Genomic DNA, 10,256 nt, shown 5'->3' with positions numbered 1-10,256 from the left:
TGCAGGCTACCCATCATCTTCTTGCCAGGCCTAATGCAGAAATCCATTTGAGCACCTAAATTCCGCATGGGCTGCATGATTTTTGAATGCGTTTTAACATTTTATATTTGCGATACGAAAATGTAGTTTGGAAAGTTACTCTGTAGTAAATGAGCTCCCTTGTGAGGGGAGGGGGAGGGGAGGAGGCGTGCCACAGAAATGTGATGTTCATTGTTCACACAAAAACGTATGACTGAGGGTATTCACAAACTTCGCCGAGGCACACCTCCAGTCTGGATACGATTAGAGTAAATCCATATACAGGGTGGGAAGGAGGAAGGAACATCCCCATAACTAATGGAGGTGTAGGGAAGGCCAACGTGGGATTTTTTAAAAAAAAATTCCAAAATATAAACCTTTAGAAAAGACAAGCATAAATGTATAAAGTAGAATTATGATTAGCCTTTTAATTTTTTTATTGCGCCCTGCATGGGTGAGTGAACGTCAAGAGCAATCGAGTTACTAGTGGTTCACAATACTCAATATCATAGACTGGGAGCTGCCATGTTAAAATCACGTAGCGCACCAGACGTAGTGGGTGCAGTACTAGCTGGAAAAAAACTCCTGTACAGTGAGGAGGTGCTGTTGCAACAACAGGGGAAGGGTGGGACATGGAGCAAGATACAATAAAATATGGACAGGAAAGAAATATTCCTTCCTAGTTGTAGATTTGCTGTGAAACTGCAGCAGCCCATAATTGTGAAGCACACGCTCGAGGGAAACAAAGTGTCTACATTGTAAATAAACCAAATATACATAGCTTCATGTTGTTAAATAACTAAAAAAAAACAAGATATCTGTGTTTGTTGTAGGAAAAATGGCCACATAAAATGCCGCGAAATTGCCGCTAAATTTCCATATTTGTGCTGCTAAATTTCCATTTTTGTGCCGCTAAAAGTGCTAATCCATGCCGCTATATCCTGGGGGGTCTGAATTATGTATTGTAACATAGATATGAATGTGATTTAAATGTTATTTGTAGTGTTTTGTTTTTCTCCTATACATATGAAGTGTATATATACAACTGTGTTTATTTGTGCTCTGCCCCGTCATTTGACACGTATATGAGTTTTTGATCTGTGAATATATAGGATATGTAAATAATAATATTAGACGTACAATACATCTAATTGAGAAAGCCAACAAGAGGGAGATACCAGCGGATTTGATGGGGCTTGATGCCAAAAAGGCATTTGATCAGATGGATTGGGCATTCCTCTTTCGGGTCTTTATGGCTTTTTGTTTCGCAGACAAATTCATCCGCATGATACAGGCAAACTACTCACAGCCCCGCTCCCAAGTCCAGATCAATGGGGTATTGTCGGCCCGTTCTCCCTTATGAGAGGCACTAGGCAGGGTTGCCCCAGTCACCCCTATTGTTTGCGCAGAGTATTAACTATTCGCAATGTCCATGTGATACAGGGAATACCCTTCGGAGGGGGCGATCACAAAATCTCGCTTTTTGCGGATGAAGTGCTTTTGACACCCGTGGATCCATTACACTCACTCCCGGCCTTGCAACTGAAACTAGCCAAATTTGAAGTCGTAGCCGGCTTCAAGGTCAATCGTGACAAATCCTGTGTACTTAATCTTACACTTCCGGATGCGGAGGCGAGCGTTATCCAATCCCAATCCCCTTTACAGTGGTCGAGCCACTCCCTCCAATACCTAGGAATTTAACTAGCACCTCGAGTAGAGGGGCTCTACACAGCCAATTTCCTGAATGCCCTCCTTCAAATACAGAATGACCTTAAGTAGTGGAGGCGATTATCATTTCCTGGCTTGGTCACATCCACTCTATCAAGATGACTCTGCTTCACAAATGATTGTATCTTTTTCAAGCCCTGCCCATAGACTTAGATTCAACCTTTCTGCCTAAAATCAAATCTTTGCTCACAAAGTTCATCTGGCAGGGGGGACGGGCCCAATTATCATTCTCCATTTTGCGGCGCCCTAGAATGAAAGGAGGGGTGGGACTGTCAGATATAGGTCTATACTACAAAGCAGGGCAATTGCATAATGTGCCAGAGGGGTTTAAATTAAGTATGGGCTGAAAATCCGTTACGCTCATAGAATTTGCGAATTTTCAGCAATTTCGCGGTCCGCGAATCGCTCAAATTTGCCACAAAATTCGCAAGCTGGTGGATTTTTTTGCTTGGTCACGCTTTAAAAATACAATCTCGCGCGCGCTGCGTTGGCTTACCGTGATTCTGAGTTCGCCGTGTTGTTTTTCCTCCCGGTTTGCGTGCGCTACCCCATTTTGGATCTGGATTCGTGATCGCGCGAGACTTTTCGACCGTGAGTACGTCATAGCGGCCCGCCATCTTGCACTGCGAGAGTTTGAGAATTCGACTACGTCATAAGGGCCTACGATCACGCATTGCAGGAGTAAACAATTGCGAACACGTAGATGCGTCGCGCAGCAGACTTCCGGCGGTAGATTTGAACAGCTCGCTTTCCCGAACTGCACAATAAATCTACCGCAGGCAGCATAAACCTTTTGAAAAAGACGATTTGGATCAGAATAACTCCTCAGATTGACATTTGGCTGCACTTTTTTGTGCAAGGAGTCCATTTTTGGGGGGTGAGAGGAAGGAAGTGCCCTAGAGTCTCCAACTTCATGTTCCTGTCCAGCAGGCTCCTCCAAGTGCTTTGTCCATGTCCTGGTCACTTTTCATTTGGATCTGGAGCTGGAAGGATTACTCTTTGTGGCTGCTGCTGGATTTTTGTATTGGAGGACTTTTTGTTTGGATCACTTTTGGATTACTTTTGGATTTGAGATTTTACAAGTATGTTGCTGTTGTTTGTTTGGGGCATTGCAGTTGCTGCAACTACAGTTTTTAACCGTAAACTTCTTTTAGGGCATGGATGGCATTGGATTGTGGTGATTTTTGTGTGTTTTTTTATTTTTCTGGGTGTTGTTGGGGCCTGGTCATGTGGCTGGGGGCCATTTTGAGGTCTGGTCCAGGCAGGGCCTGGCCATGTGGGTGGGAATCAAGGGGCCATTTTGAAGTCAGGCAGTGTTCTTTGTGCCATAGGCCTGCACCCAGTCTGCCTTCCTTTCACTCATTATGCCCAGGGGTAGTCAGTGGTGCATGGACCAAGTCTTTCTGTGGTGGTGTCTTGAATTTAAACATCATTTAGGGCATGGATGGCATTGGATTGTGGTAATTCTTGTGTGTTTTTCGATTTTTTGGGGTGTTGTTGGGGCCTGGCCATGTGGGTGGGGGCCATTTTGATACCTGGTCCAGGCAGGGCCTGGCCATGTGGGTGTGTGTCAAGGGGCCTCCTTACATCCATTATGCCCAGGGGGACTCAGTGGTGCATGAAACAAGCAACTCTCTCTGTGTGGTCTCTCTTCTATTAATGTAAACATCCATTTTTGATTAGAAATAATTGCAATTTTTTTATTTTGGTCTTTCTGTTTTTGGGAGTGTTGTAATAATAATAAATGCCTAGTTGCAAATATTAATTGAAGCACGACATATACAACATTTATTTAACTGATGTTTCTCTGACTTCCTTTGCTTTTAGGTGCACAAAGAAGAGAAACACGAATCATCCTCACCGTTCATCATCAGTGCCAGGAAGAAGTCCTGCTGCAGTGTGTGCAGCACAATGTCACGTGACATAGCGTGTGGCCACAGACAACTCTGCAACTCGTGCAACTGTGGCCTGCTGTTCTGACATCTGAAGAAGATGGCCCAAAGAACGGTGGCCGTAGCTCCTCTACCAATAAAGTTGTCAGCGCCACTGCCAGTAAGAAGGAGCAGAAGAAGCAAGCGGCGCCACTTACCAAGGAGACTGGTGTGTCCACAGACACTTTTTTGGGGAAAAAAAACTACGCCTGCAGCAGCGGTGTCCGCCGGGGACCAAGCTGGGAGCAGCACCTCAGCTTCATTGGTCTCAGTGCCACCACGCCAAGTTAGGCCCAAGGCCATGAGTGCCGCAGAGGCAGCCACTTTAATTTCTCAATCTCCATCGACCAGTGATATTGGCGTTGACTCATCACAAGAAAGTAGTATCCAATCAACGCAGGGTGTAACTCATCTGACGAGTGTTCAACTGCAGCCGCAACGACAACCACAGGTGCAACAAGGAGAGGCGCAAGGAGAGGCGCAAGAAGAGGCGCAAGGAGAGGCGCAAGGAGTGGCGCAAGGAGTGGCGCAAGGAGTGGCGCAAGGAGTGGCGCAAGGAGAGGCGCCTGGAGAGGCAAAAGTAGAGGCGCATGGAAAAGTACTACTGCCCACAATGCTTGTTCCTCCAAAAGTAGGGGCACATCAGGAAATCGAGATTCAAGCGGAGGTATCATCCGAGCAAGCCACTCCTCCTGATGAACCATTGTCTTCCAGATCCCCAGCAAGAAAAAGGTCAAGGAGGGCTAGTACAAGTTCTTCAAGCCCCTTTCCTTCTGATGATCAAGATCAAGATTGGAACCCACCCTCTGAGAGGTAGGCACGCCATGAGCCCACAAAAGTAGCTAAGCCTAAAAGGAAGATTCCCGCAAGGCTTCCACTTATGGGTGATGACGACGAACAAGAAGTCGAAGTGGTGTATTCTGCTGCTGATGAACAGTCTGACGATGACGACCCAGTCATCACAGTTGTCACTCCAGCCCCAGCGGGCATGCAGCAGACAGACATTTAAACCCTATCCAAAAATGCTGCTGTGCAGGATGTGTGCGGCGTGGCACCACAGGTACCACCACCAACACAGGTAACTACTACACCAACACGACCTACAGCTGCCATATTTTTTCTACAGAAGGGTCGGCAGGGACCTCCATCCAGCTCAACCTCCGTTACCTCAGGTAGTGATGCTGTAACTGTAAGTGCACAACAGAGTCAAATTCGGCCACACCCATCCTCCACTTCATCTGGCATTGAAAGTAGCACCTCAACCACCACCACCAGAAATCTCAACTCCCCAGTTTGGGACTTCTTTAGTATTAGCAAAAAGGCGGGAAACCTAGTTATTTGTTCGATTTGTAAAACTGTAGTTAGTTGGGGTAAGCTTGGTACCAACTATGGTACCGGAGGCATCCGGACAGCCAAAAGTACAACAAATCCAAATGTATCCATTGATATTGCATCTGATGATGACGAGGGGCTGATCTGCAGGGGGAGGTGAAGAAGCGACAGACATTTTTTCTGGTACACACAGTACCCCTGGCAGCAGCACTGCAGTGGTAGCGTCCACACCCTCTACCCCAGCAACATCTATGAGGCACACTAAGAGTCTGGGAGAGACACCAATGCGAAAAAGTACATCAATGAGCCTAACTGGGTTGAAGAGGTCTGGATCCTCCTCATCACATTTGAAAACGGTCCAGACCACCATTAAAAGCATGTTTTGGTCGGAGGCGCCATTTGAATGCAACCACCCAATGGCACGTCTTTATAATGCAATGCTGGCTAAAATGTTAGTCCTGGACCTTCTCCGTTTTTCTTTCGTGTGAGGGGTGGGTTTTCTAGAATTTGTGGCAACAGCCTGCCCTAAATGGAAGGTTCCTAGCCGGTCCTATTTTGCCAGAGTTGCGGTTCCAGCACTACATCAAGATGTGCTGGAGGTGATTGGGGCAGTATTGCAGAAGAGTCCTGTTCACACTATCCACCTGACAACAGACATGTGGACCAGTTGCAAAGCCCCTGATTACATGTGCATCACTGCACACTGGGTCTCTTTTGCATGGGTTAGAGTCAAGTTATATGCAGGTGTTGACATTGACACAGTTTTTCTAGCTAGTCGGAAACATGCAACAGTAGCCATGTTTGCCATGGAGAAATCTCATACTGCTATAAACATTTTGGAGGAGTTTAACAGTAAGGTCTTTGAATGGCTGCATCCAAGACAGCGCATGATTGGTTATGTTTCCACGGATAATGGCAGTAATATAGTTAGGGCCATGAATGATGGTGGCTATTTCAGAGTGCCGTGTTTGGCACACAGTATTAACATTGTTGTTCAAGATTTCTTGAAAAAAGAAAACAAAGTCAGCAAGTTACTGACCACCTGCCGAAGAATCTGCACACATTTCAGCCATTCTTTTAAGGCCCGAAAGCAGCTTCAACATGATCTTAGACTGCCAGTCAGAGGACTCATCCAGGAGGTGGTAAGACGTTGGAACTCAACCTTCTACATGCTTGAGCGTTTGTCTGAGCAGTGCTTGGTAATCAATGAGTATGTCTTTGCACTGGGTTCTACTATGAAAGACATGAGGCTAGAGTTGGAGGAATGGGACCTAGTTAAAAGCCTGACAGACATGCTTCGTCCTTTTGAGGTCTTCACGCGTGGTCAGCAGGAAGGACTGTACTTTGGGCAAAGCTATCCCATTGTTGCGCATGCTAGAGCATCAACTGAAGATGGTGTCTTCAACGTTCAAAGGTTATACTGACAAGCAAGACGCATTACAGTTGGCTGTTAGCTTATTAATCCGCCTTGCTGACAATGAAAGGCTTAAAAAAATACATACAGAACAACATTACATTTGTGCCACTGTTCTGGATCCACGGTACAAAAAGGCAGTGGCCAGCAAAGTATTCATTCCTTTTAATAAAGCAGATGTTTCAAAGTACAAACATTGGCTAGCTCTGTCAGTCACTCGGTTCGAAAAAGAGCGGCAGGAAATTGAAGGAACCAGCCGAAGTACTACTGAATCAGCAGGCCATCAGGCGTCAAGGTCCACTTCTGTGGCCGAAGGCAGTCACTTTCCCTCACAGCTGTTATCGACACCAGCAACCGTATCATCATCCTCACCTAAAAGAGGCCCAGTCATAATATTGTTGGAAGCAGATTGGATAACTCATCAAGGGTTTGCTCGTTCCAGTGTTGATGCAAAGGCCTCAGATGGTGCGCAAAGTTCAGCACCCCTGGATGACCTTAAGTGGATGGTGCAGGCCTATCTGGATGACCCAACAGAGGTCTACATTGATCGCAACCCATTGCTGTATTGGTATGGGAAAAGGGGTCATTGGCCAGTGATCACCAACCTGGCTCTAAATTATTTGTCTTGCCCACTCGCAAGCATGTCTTCTGAACGTGTTTTCAGTGCTGCTGGTGCCATTGTAACTTCAAAAAGGTCCTGCCTCTCACCCAAAAATGTGGAGAGGTTAACAATGATCAAGATGAATCAGCACTTCATACCACCAGATTACAAAATACGTGAATGCACGCAGGAAGAAGAGGACACCGACTTAGGTGACGGAAGTTCTTCTCTGTTAGCTGACCTACTCCCGTCTCAATTCACAGAGTTTGAGGACGAGCTCTACTTCCCTGACACCTAGGCCTGAAACTGACTTCCTTTTTTTTTTACCTGACTCCTTATTCACTTTTACTCCTGTGTGTCTTTCTTTATTTTGCAACTTTTACCACAACAAAACTCTAATCACAACAAATCCATCAGCAGCACTGACTTCGTCTTATTTCCTTATTGAAGGTGCTGCTGTCTGCAATCCTGAAGTTCACAAGTTCACAACTCAGTCATGCTCCTTTATCCTCCTCCTCCAGACTCCCCCCATCCATTTTCCTCAAGGCAGATGGACGGATTACGCAGAATGAAGAAACTGTCGCTTCGTAGAAGAGTCCCCTCAAAAGAAGTGGGACTGGAATTACTGATTATATTCTGATTGCTGGCAGTTACTTCTGAAATTGACATAAGAGGCTGCCCTGGGGCCATTCACTTTAAGAACAGGATGCGGACAAAAAGTGGAACAGGTAATAATGAGATGGCATGCACGGGACAGCACTGGCTGTCTAGCTCTGTTGAAAGCAATTGCTGTTTGTTTGTTGTGCATGAAATGAATCATCATATGTCTTCTGTTATTATTTAATCTTTTCCACACTACATGTAACTCAAGTCTACTCTGTTTTTTTTACCTTGTTTAATTCAAATTCTACTTCTAATACAGGGGCCACTACGTTGCATTTTTTAATATGGAAAATTTCCTTGGACTCACTGTGTGTGTAGACTGCGACTGCATGAACAACATTGACTTTGCCAATATACCATGATGATGATGAGTAGTCTTGATGATCAAAGTTACATAATATCTTTTTTCTTTACTGTCACTCACTGGGATGGATGGATCATCATCGTTGGTTTATGTAAGAACTATGGCCATTTCGTGAGTGGCAAACAGGTAAACCAGTCAACAACAACTACAGCAGAACTACATGTCTGTCTAGTCGTGGTATGGAGTGGTCGAGCCAGTGTAGTGTTGTTATGCCAGAGTCCAGACAGCAGTTCATGTAAAATTGCGGCTAAGTGGCTTGCTGCATACAATTAGATATGCTTTGTCTGTCGGTGTCAAAGAGGTATGCTACATCAGGTTGCTTCACTCAGTGGGGCCTGCCTTGACCGTCTGCATGGCTCTGGCCTGCTGTGTGCTAATTACTATCCTTGAAAAGGAGACTCAGAGTACGCACTGTAGAAATGATGCTTGTATGTAATACTGTCGCCTCTGAAACTGAAAGTGTTATTTTTGTACTACACAATTACAGGCCGGCTTTTACCCTGTGTGAAGGGAAAAACGATTAACTCAGGCTTACCATTAGCGATCTGCAATTCTGCATCCGCCAGGCAGGCAGTGGTCAGTGTGTCTGGTCACCAGATTGATCGACTGAGCATCAGATGGAATGGAGGAGTACCACAAATAAGAGGAATGGCTGGATGCATACAACTTCCCAAAGGGAACAGGACAGCTATAACATACAGTTACAGTATCCTCTTCACTTCTCCTTATCTTTTAAATAACGTTATTGTTGTGAACTTCTATGAGTGTGACTCTGTGTGTTTGTTTGCTCTCTGCTTCAAATTCATCCCTCCCGCTATTTGATAAGTTTCTTTGCTATTTTTAAAACTAATTTATTGTACTAATAAGTGTTTGTTATCTCTGAGGGCAGATAGGCAAGTTAAATTGCGTAATTACTGCAGCCCTATACTGTCACATTGTTTCTTCATAGTTAGTAAGTTGTAGTAAGTACTACTTTTAAGTAACCTAATCATTCATTTAGCAAACAACTGCATGCATGCAGTAGTGCATGCACTTCCTTTATGTCCCTTAAAAGATTTATGGATATCTTCGTATCCAAAGACTTGTTTTTCTTCATTTGTTGTTTGTCCATGCTGTGTTTTTTTTCCTCTCTCCAAAAACTTTCCCAAAAAACCCCATTCCCATCCAATTTTCAAACCCTAAGCCTCTTTCCCTGGGCTGTGTGGTTTTCATTGAGGTGTGACTAAATGACAACAATAATTCCACACACTTGCTGGGGAGGATAAGGCGCAAGCAACCTCCTCAAATCAATTTTAAGGCAGCTAGATGAATCCTAGGATATTGTAATTCTGCTTAAAAAAACACCAATGAGTATTTTCAATTCAATTCTGAATTTCATGCCCACCATCGAATGGATCCATCATCAACAGCATCCTCCTACACGTGAACAAAGGTTACGCTGCTGTGTCACTGTTCTTGTTGTAGCCATAATCATCCATGCAAATACTTTTTTCCCATACTTATCTTCAGCATTGCTTAGGCTACAAATATACTGTTCCTTCTAATTCTCCTCTCAGGCCACTCAATGTCTCATTTTCTTTTTTTTCATATGCTGCTACTGCTAGTGTGGTACCACTCCTACTACCACCGCAACAATGGAATTTCTGTCCTGGATGGATTTCATGGGCAACCGTAATCGCCATTTGCCATGCAGCCAGCGCTGTGCCTAGCTCTATTCTCAAACACGAATCACAGGTAAGATAAGCATTTTGGGGAGGTAGAATAATGGGCTAGGACTTGGAGGAGAGGAGAGACTGACAGTAGTACTAGTAAAGTACTAGTAGGGCAATTGAATTCACTAACTCTGTTAGTGGCACTTTTTTACATTTTTGGACGTTTTAGATAATTCATGCTGGTAAGTTTGAGGAAACCAAACATACAGTAACCCCCGCCCACCACCCCACAAAATAATATGAACGCAAACACTATGTTGAAGTATGTAAAATAAACCAACCCACCCCCCTCCCCAACCCCAACCAATGTCCATAGGAATGTCCATCAAAAAACCCCTCTGAATCCCCAACGCCCAATTCCCCCCCCCCCCCAACAGTCTTTAAAAAAGAGGCAAGGGACAGTCACTTACGGTGGTGTCCTGTGGACAGGTGGTCTGGCATATCTTTACGGAGGTCCTGGAGCTGGCGCTTCAGCTTCTCAACCGTGCGCTCC

Source organism: Lissotriton helveticus, chromosome 3_2 (assembly GCF_964261635.1).
Source record: "Lissotriton helveticus chromosome 3_2, aLisHel1.1, whole genome shotgun sequence".
NCBI lineage: Eukaryota > Metazoa > Chordata > Amphibia > Caudata > Salamandridae > Lissotriton > Lissotriton helveticus.
The sequence above is the reverse complement of the archived record's forward strand: the minus strand, read 5'-3'. Positions refer to the sequence as shown.